The sequence below is a fragment of the Lacerta agilis genome, chromosome 5 (genome assembly GCF_009819535.1).
Source record: "Lacerta agilis isolate rLacAgi1 chromosome 5, rLacAgi1.pri, whole genome shotgun sequence".
Lineage (NCBI taxonomy): Eukaryota > Metazoa > Chordata > Lepidosauria > Squamata > Lacertidae > Lacerta > Lacerta agilis.
In genome coordinates, this window is record NC_046316.1 from 74,823,415 (window position 1) to 74,832,879 (window position 9,465).

Sequence of the window (9,465 nt, forward strand, 5' to 3'; positions counted from 1 at the left end):
GTGAGCCAAGTGCAGGCTATCGATCCTGCTGAGTTTTATTATTAGTCATTAGAATTATTGGCTATTTAGTTGCAAGCCCACTCAACCTGGGTTCAATTCCTCCCCGTCCCCTTTTTTATACTAAAGGGAGGCATAAGCCTGCCCAAAATAAATAAATAAAACTCATCCACTGAGCACAAACTTCACATGCAGAAAGTCCCACTATAATCTCTGGTTAAAGGACATCAAGAAGCAAATCTAGAGGAAGGAATTGAGTGGACCACTACAACAGAACTCATGGTTTTTTTTCTGTAACAGTCCGCCCATGAAGGGTTAACGTATTTCCATAGGTCCTGTGGCCAAGCTATGCATTCAATATGTGACCCAGGGCTTAAGCCAAAATCCACAAACTAATCAGTGGCGCTTTCATGCGCTCCTGTGCTTGCTGTACAGATGGTGCTCTGCAGGACCAGCCATTGCTCAATGACATGTGAAGAGGTCATTAATCTTCATTGACACTCAGAGCAACATCAATTTACATTTCAATCTATACAGAATTATCTCCTACTCAACCTCCCCCCCACCGTGTGTGTGTGTGTGTGTGTGTGTGTGTGTGTGTGTGTTTTGCCACAAGGTGTGTCAATTCACCTAAAAGGTTTGTTTCCACAGGATCGGTTTTTGCACTTCCCACATCCTGTAAATTGAATGAAACGACCTAAGCTAGTTAAAGCGTACAGTCATTCACTCTCTCCTTTTTTATTCCACATCAACCATATTTTAAAAAGTGGCATCAGCCAAACCACAGCCTGGTTCACATGTAACGCCAAGCTGGGCCACAGTTTACCGTAGTATGAACACACATATTCTCAGAAAGGAGATTATGGCCACCAGCAGTCATTCCACTGCTGTGCTGAGCTAAGCTATAGTTATATAATTTATTAAATATAAATAAGTTATAATTATGTTCTTGAAACAAACCATGAGTTGTAGTCAAGGCTCCTTCACACTAAGCCATGATTTGGCTCAGCGTTACACGTGAACAAGGTCGACAGCAGTCAGTTCTCACTTGTGAAAGCGTGCTAGTCTTTTCTTTGCTGCCCTTCAAAATGTTAACAACTAAATGTACCCATTTCACATGTAGGATGCAAGCTGATCTCAAGTCAGTTTGCCATATACTAGCAAAATATCTTCTCCGACTCTTCATTTCGTAAGAGCCAGGGTGGTAAAGCATCTAGTATGTTGGACTAAGACCGGAGAGACCAAATTTCAAATCTCTGCTCAGCCATGCGATTCTCACTTTGGGTCAGTTGCTAATTCTCCATTTCACAGGACTGTTGTGGATTAAATGGGGGTGGGGTAGAGAAGAGCCATGAGCACAATTATTTACTTGTGTTTTATTCTGTGAACCACCCTGATGAAATTAATTAACAACAGCAGCCATGGAGCCCCTGGGTACCAAGTTGGCGACTCCTGGAATAGTCAAACAAGCTTAAACCTCTTTCAGACTGAATGTGAGGACAGCCATCCATTCCTAGCCCAAGACTCAAGAATATGTTTCATGTTACACTGGATGGAAAGCAGGAACCTGAAAACTAGTGGATAGCTGCCAAAGACAGGAACCCTATCCATGTTATATTATTATTATTATTATTATTATTATTATTATTATTATTATTATTAATACCTCACCCATCTGGCTGGGTTTCCCCAGCCACTCTGGGCAGCTCCCAACAGAATATTAAAAACACAATAAAACATAAAACATTAAAAAAAAAACTTCCCTAAACAGGGTTGCCTTCAGATGTCTTCTAAATGTCAGATAGTTGTTTATTTCCTTGACATCTGGTGTGAGGGCGTTCCACAGGGCGGGCGCCACTACCAAGAAGGCCCTTTGCCTGGCTCCCTGTAACCTCACTTCTCACAGTGAGGGAACCGCCAGAAGGCACTCGGAGCTGAACACTGGGGGTGGAGACGCTCCTTCAGGTATATGCCCATGCATGATTACCATCGCGTGAAGAGGGCTGTATTTGCTGCCCGCACACACTGAGTTACATCTCCAACATGTGACCTTGTCATGCTCCATATGTTGGAGAGGAAGGGTGTACCAGATTTGGGGGGGGGGGCTAGAACCTACTATTCAGGACTCTCCAAAGCTAATGACTGTATGAAGGTAGCTAGGGTGAGTCTCCTTCCCTGGGTACCACTCAAACTGTTTGGATCCTATAGCTTTTTTGTAGAAACCCATTCATGCGAAATGCACCGTTCCATCATTACATGCTCGAAAGAGTTTTTGCCATTGAAGCAGCCATGGTTAAACACACTACTATCCCAAAGAGACGATACACCCCGCTCCACACACACTCCCAGTGCTGATGCTTTCAGTCATCCTGGAAAATAGGCCTCACAGGGTGAAAGGACAGAGGCATTTACTCCATTTCCTAGGCAACCTCACAAGTTGAGTTGGCATTGTTAAATCTTGCACAGCTAGACACAGAGCCACCAGTTGATGATGGCAGTCTACAAAAATAGGTGGAAGAAGGATGGGGGGGGGATGCTCTTGTAACGCATCACTTATATCCAGCTGAATAATCTCCATGTTCTTCTGCAATATATCCTATGTGAAGCCAGAAAGAGTTTTCTGCTGCAACAGAAGCATGGGAATTTGAACCTGGAAAACTCTGGACGATTATTGCAGCTTTGAAATCAGAGGGGTCGTTGTCCCTCGACTTCGAATTTCAGACTCGGAATCTGTTGCTGGGATAGAAACTAACAAGATTCCAAGCATAGTTCCACGATTCTCACATTTTCCTTGCTCGCATGACTAAGTAAACTCCTGCCTACGAAAACCCAACAAGAAGAGAAATGGGAGTCTCAACTGAGATATTCTAAGTTTGAACCAGCTCATGAAGAAAAGAAGCCTGAACTGTTTTATACCCTAATAATGGACACATCAATTGCATAAAGAGAAATGCATACCTTTATTATCATACAACCTAAAGATGTTGGTCCTGTCCCTTTTCACAGAGCCAGGATATCAGGTACCAACCAGTGGACTCCCCAAAATGCACACCAGCTGTATTGGAGGACAGTTACAGGTGGGTAGCCGTGTTGGTCTGCCATAGTCAAAACAAAACAAAAAAAATCTTTCCAGTAGCACCTTAGAGACCAACTGAGTTTGTTCTTGGTATGAGCTTTCGTGTGCATGCACACTTCTATGATATTTATTTGGAAACTGGTGCAAGAAAAAGGGGGAAGCGGGGAGGTCACCAACAAAAGTTATACTGCTGGATGAACAGCATAGCACTTCAAAAAAAAAAAAAAAACCTGCAGTGGTTGGCAGCTTGAAAGAAGATGGAAGAACAAAGGCAGAAGAAGCTGGTCTAAGTCCAAAGAATTGCAAAGACTGTTGACACAAGAGACCTAAGCATATTGACATGCACCTGATGTAATCCTGTTGGTAAACAGGCACAGAGACCAAGACTCTTGTTTTGAAAGGCAAAGAAATGGTGCTTCCCAACTGGTTCCCTGAGTCTTTCATGGCTCTCTTGGGTCAGCAGTGACAGCTCACCAGTGCCTTAAAGGGGCAGAACAGTGATGCAGGAAGCCAACAGGAAAAACAATCAACCACTCATCAAAGGGTTCACCTTTTGCTCCGACTTTCCTTGTAAATCAACTCATCTGTTTAATACATAGAGCATATACTGCAAGAGAGGGAAATCTGGAAACTGGGCATCCATCCGCATTTCTCAAAAACCTCTCCACTGTGGATAGGAAGAGCGCTTCGCTTGGAGATCAATCATCAAACCGGTCCCTGCTGGCTTTGTTTACATATAACTTCAACCAAAATCAAAACAGAAAACGCCCAAAGTGTTTGGCCTCATTTGGGCAGCTACTCCTCTAAAGTGCTGTCAGTGATAAGATAGAGACTTTTTAAAAAAAAGGAATTCTAGGACATGCCTTCTAAAAAAAAAATATTTTTTAAAAAAATAGCCTATTGGTCCTGCAGCCCATTCTGTACATTTACTCATAAATTAATTCACTCACATACAGGAAACTAAGACCCACTGAAATGCATGGAACTTACTTCTGAGTGGACAAGTATTAAACTGCATTGTTACTTCCAAAGCAAGCACATAACAGAATCGGGGTGTAAAACTGCCATGCAAAAAGCACTGCTGAGATGTATTTAAAATAAATAAATAAATATTGAAATATGCAACTGAGGGCTTTAAAGGGGGATGTGTAAGGAACCAAATCCATCCTGCAGTCCTGTAACTGAAAGGTTACTTTGCTGATAACTAGTTTCCAATACAGAAAAAGTGAATACACACCACATGGGATAAATGTATGCCATTTTGGCATACATACACTTGAAAAAACACAGTACAAGTTATGAATACTTATATATCTTTTTTTTCCACCTTCATGGAAGCAATATCAGTTGCGGGGAAATAGAGCAGTGCAAAGTTTTCCTAGACACCCCCAAAGTTCCACAGAAGTTAATGGAACTTACACATGTGCAAAGTGAACATTTTGGCTTTCCTTGTAAATCGCATTTGCCTTAAATAAATAGTAGCTAACAGTTTTACTACCACCAACAACAACAACAATAGCAACCACATTTATACAGCGCTTTCAAGTGTTCACAGCTGTGGAGATAATAGCTAGTTATAATCATTTCCTTGGGAGTACCGGTAATCCCCAATTGAAATAAACTGGGATTTACTTCCAAGCCTAGAATGACATAACTTCTCGATTACACAGCACTTCTTTTAATTTACAAAGTGCCTTACAATATTGATTATGCTTGCCCACAACAATTGCAAAATGCTTTGAGGGTGGCTGGCTGTTGTTGGGTTGTTGTTGCTTTTTACAACCAAGTGGTATATAAATTGGATGAAATACAATAATAATAATAATAGAAATCTCAGGCCGCTTTTCTCCCCATTTTACAGATTGCAAACTGAAGCAGAGAGCTAGGATGATGCTGTGACAGTGGCACAAAATCAAAGACCACTTACATACACATACATACACACACCGAATTCAGCTGAAAGGCTTCTGGTCCATATTTTAACCTTAGAATCCTGGACCAGGCTGATCAAACACAGTCAATGCCGGACAATTTATCTCAAGATCAATGAGCGTTTGTGAGAATACACACTGCCTGGAAGCTGATCCTGCCCACCAGCTTCTCCTTTACTTCTTATCTCTCTCTCTCTCTCTCTCTCCCTCCAAAATATGCAACAAAGGGAGCTCTCCAACCCCCAACCGCAGAGGGAGGGAGAGGAGAAAAGGAGCCGCCAACGAGGGTGATGGTTTTCTGGTGGGGAGAACCCTTTGGTGAGAGAAGCTCCAAGCAATGACCTTTTTCCTGGCAGGAACCAGGGACGATCTGGAAAACCAGATGGCACACAATAAAGACACCCTCTTCCCATTTGGCTCCCAAACGGCTTTTTACAAGAGGTGAGCTGCAGCCCGGGAAGATGGGACGGCAAAACTCTCCTACCCCCCACCTTCCCCTTTCCATCCATCAGCTTCCACTGGTTCCAACGATAGCCGGTTAATCCTCTGCACGCTTTTTTGCAGTGGCGCAAGCAGCCCAGCAGTCCCGGTGGGAGTTTACTTTCCAGCAAACACGCACAGGAGCTGAGGATAAGATTGTGGCGTCCTTGCCGTTGCAGCTTACCAAAGGCAGTTGCAAATTTACGTTCCGGCTTAAATTAACGCGTTTCGGCCGGGGCGTTTTTGCAGGATCGGGGACACGATCCACCGGGGTATTTCCCAGGAATTCAGGGGAGCTTCTATTTTCGCCCCGATGGGGCGCAGGTGAATTGGCCGGTGGGTCGCAACCAGTTTGAGGCAAAAAAAAAACAAAAACAAAAAAAGGACCACCTTACAATATAAGCAATGCAAAGAGGGACTCGGCGTAGATCACCCCACTAGAATCCGGTGGGGGGTGTTCACATTGCAGGTGTAGCCCCCTACCCATGGGCGTAGCCAAGGGGGGCAGGGAGGGACAGCTGCGTCCCCCAATCAATAAAAAGCATCTTTAAATGAGGTTCTGCCCCCCTACCAACAAAAATCCTGGCTACGCCCATGTGGTTGCACCCTCCTAATAGACAAAAGCCCCCTTCCAACGGCTTATCGCTCCAAGAGGTCTTCGCCCCCTTGCAAGTCCCTCACTATTCTTCAGGATTCGCACTCACCTCTCGGTTCCCAGCTTCGGGACTTTTGCTTTTTCTTATTATTATTATTATTATTATTATTACTCCGCCGCCCAGAATCAGGCTTGGCTTTGTAGGGTTTCTGCAGTACAGTACTTTCCGGAGATCCGCGCCGGCACCAGCTCGCTTCGGCTGCCGCCACAACCTGCTTTTCTCATTCAAACATACAACAAACCACCCCCGATGGCGCGGCGGAGGGCTGAGAAACCCGGCGTGGATTCTGCCGGATGGGGATTCCCAGCTCAGCATGCAGGGGGACTTGCCAGAAGTTCATTAACTTCCCTTACATTTCACTTAGCAGATGCCAGAGCTAAAATCGGATTGACTGCTACAGTACCTTACCTTACACGGTGTCATTACTCCGTGCAATTGTTACAGACTGCAGGTAGAACATCTGGGCTCCCCCACCTCAGCTTTTTGATGAAGCAGCCTATAAATTTTGTTAAATAAACATATGGCGCACATGGTTCATCTTTTAAGGTTTTGTTCTTATTGTTGTTTATCAGAAGAATATAACAAAGATTCTATGTTACCCTATCCATGCACTGAGCTATGCAGGCTACAAGAAAAAAGGAAGGGGCTCTGCCCTGAGGAGCTTGCAAATCAAATCCGACTTTGGGAGAAACAACAGAGGAAAGCGATAGAATGCCTGGGCACAGGGGTAAACACTAAACAGCAAGTGTTACAAGGTTGTTGGAGTTGCAGAGTCACATCGACAGCACTTATAGCACTTTAAACAGTAACGGTTTGCACCAAAGCACAATGTGAAACTTTAGTTTACTTACAGATCTACAATCCCAGCACCTTTAAGAAACTACAGTTCCCAGGATGCTTTGTTGTGGGGGAGCCTTCTGCTTTAATCCTATGATGCTGCTGTGATGCTGTTTTACAGGTTCAGCTGCAGTAAGAGGTTGTGCCAAAGCTTTCATGGGAAAAGTAAGCTTTGAGAGGAGATCATTATTTATTGTTGTTGCTATTAATCACATTGTACATGTAAGTCTCAAGGCAAACTGTAAACACATATTTAAAGCAGCTGTAATAAATTTCAAAACAGTACCAAAAAAAAGAGGCTAAAGTAAGTTTCAAAAGAGCACAAAATGAACCTAGATAGCTCAAAACAAAATAAAAAATAAAAAATTCCTTCCAGTAGCACATTAGAGACCAACTAAGTTTATTCTTGGTGTGAGATTTCGTGTGCATGCACACTTCTTCAAGAACAAACTTAGTTGGTCTCTAAGGTGCTACTGGAAGGAATTTTTTTTTTTTTGTTATTTTGTTTTGACTATGGCAGACCAACACGGCTACCTATCTGTAACTAGATAGCTCAGTTAGTTAGAGCATGGTGCGGGTTCAATCCCTGTATAGGGCAGCTGCCTATTCCTGCATTGCAGGGGGTTGGATCAGATGATCCTCTGGGTCCCTTCCAACTCTACAATTCTATGAGCACCTTTTCATCCAGTTGGGAAAGCTTGCTGAAATGAAAATGTTCCCCATTGCTTCTTGAAAGTACAGCTAGTAGGGGGCTGCCAGTTTTCTCAGCAGGGATGCTGTTTCCGAAGAAGAGGGGCAACCGCACTGAAAAGCTCTGCTTCCAGTTGCTGTGAATCGGAAGGAAATAAAGGGAGGAAGCACCCTGCAGGTTTTTCCCTGAGAGGCAGTTCCAAGGAAAAGGGGTTGCAAGGGAGAAAGAACAGAGATCAATCAGTACAAAAAGAATATTTCTTTAAAAAAGTTGAGTATGGAGGATGAGGTGAGCATCAAGGCAGGCACTGCTATTCCGTAAAGCAGGACCAATGTGGTGTAGTGGTCAGTGCCAGGTTAGTATTTAAGAAATCCAGATTCAAATCTGCACTCAGCAGTTTAGTTCATTGGATGACCTTAGGCTAGTCACACACACTGTGTAAGCCTTACTTACCTTTACAAGGTGGTTTTTCTTGGGAGGATACAGGGGCTTAGGAAGGGGGGGGGGGGTTGCGGACTGTTGTGATATTAGTACAAACCGAGCTGCGAACGCCTCAGCAGCGAGGTCACCTGACTAAGAGTCATGTTTCACCCTGTGGGAAAACCACTGGTGATACCAGCCTTCCCACACATGTGATGTCATTGTAATTTACTGTTGTATCTTTACTTTCTGTTTCCGGCTCAGAGATGCTAGACGCAAGTATAGACAGCTCTGAATTTATGAGCTTGCTACGCAGAGATATATTCTGCATTTTATCTACAATAAAGTAGTTTTAGCCTTCACTGGCTTGTGTGTGTTGTTCTTGGCAAGCTGGGAACAATCACATATTACTGACGTGCCCCTGGACTCGAGTAGCCAGGAAGGCACAGAGGCTTCGTTCCTGTCTGGGGGTCAGTCTAAGAACTTGCCCCCCCGGGAAGTCTCACAACACGGACTGCCCCAGGTGTTATCCTTGAGGGGGGTAACAAAATGGCACTCCGCAGGGGGTGGCACTTACTGCGGGGCCTGGCCTGCAATGTACCCAAGCCACATGTCTCTCCTGGGAGTGACACGGTGGCTTGGGGCCCCAAACTGCCATTTCGGACTCCGTGGGCAGCTCGCCGTGCCGCCCCCCTGGGCAGATTGCTGCTGCGCCCCCGTGTGGCGCCTCTGTGCGTGGATCGCTGCAGCACCCCCGTGGGGGGCTCCCCCCACCCCCACCACTCCAGATACCGGAGCAGCTAGCTACACCCCTAGGAGGATAGAATCAGGGGGAACCATGGGCCTTGCCTTGAGCCAGGGGTCAGCAACCTTTTTCACCCGTGGGCCGGTCCACCGTCCCTCAGACCATGTGGTGGGCCGGACTATATTTTGGAAAAAAAAATATGAACAAATTCCTATGCCCCACAAATAACCCAGAGATGCATTTTAAATAAAAGCACACATTCTACTCATGTAAAAACACCAGGCAGGCCCCACAAATAACCCAGAGATGCATTTTAAATAAAAGGACACATTCTATTCATGTAAGAACATGCTGATTACTAGACCATCCGTGGGCCGGATTGAGAAGGCGATTGGGCCGCATCTGGCCCACGAGCCTTAGGTTGCCTACCCCTGCCTTGAGCCCTTTGGAGGAAAGGCAGAGAGTGAATGTACAAGAAAAATAAAAGAGGCCACAGCAGGAAACACCATCTGCTTGGTATTGCTGCAAGGTCCTTCTTCAACCAGGCATCAGCCTCCTTTTTGTGCCGCATTATATACTGCCCCACCAGATAAGGAGAAATGTGTCCTAGAAAACACTCACTGCTCACGACA

General features: G+C 44.8%; 1 protein-coding gene across 4 annotated transcripts in view; it reads right to left on the reverse strand.

Moving 5' to 3' along the window:
• The window catches only part of PLCH1 (phospholipase C eta 1), a 134,263-nt gene extending 128,025 nt beyond the window's left edge, over positions 1-6,238 (reverse strand). For all 4 annotated transcript variants that reach the window (XM_033150480.1, XM_033150482.1, XM_033150479.1 and 1 more), the window contains exon 1: positions 6,189-6,238. The gene's annotated coding sequence lies outside the window, so the exon portion shown is untranslated. The remainder of the gene's footprint in view (positions 1-6,188) is intronic.
• Between the last annotated feature and the right edge of the window lie 3,227 nt (positions 6,239-9,465).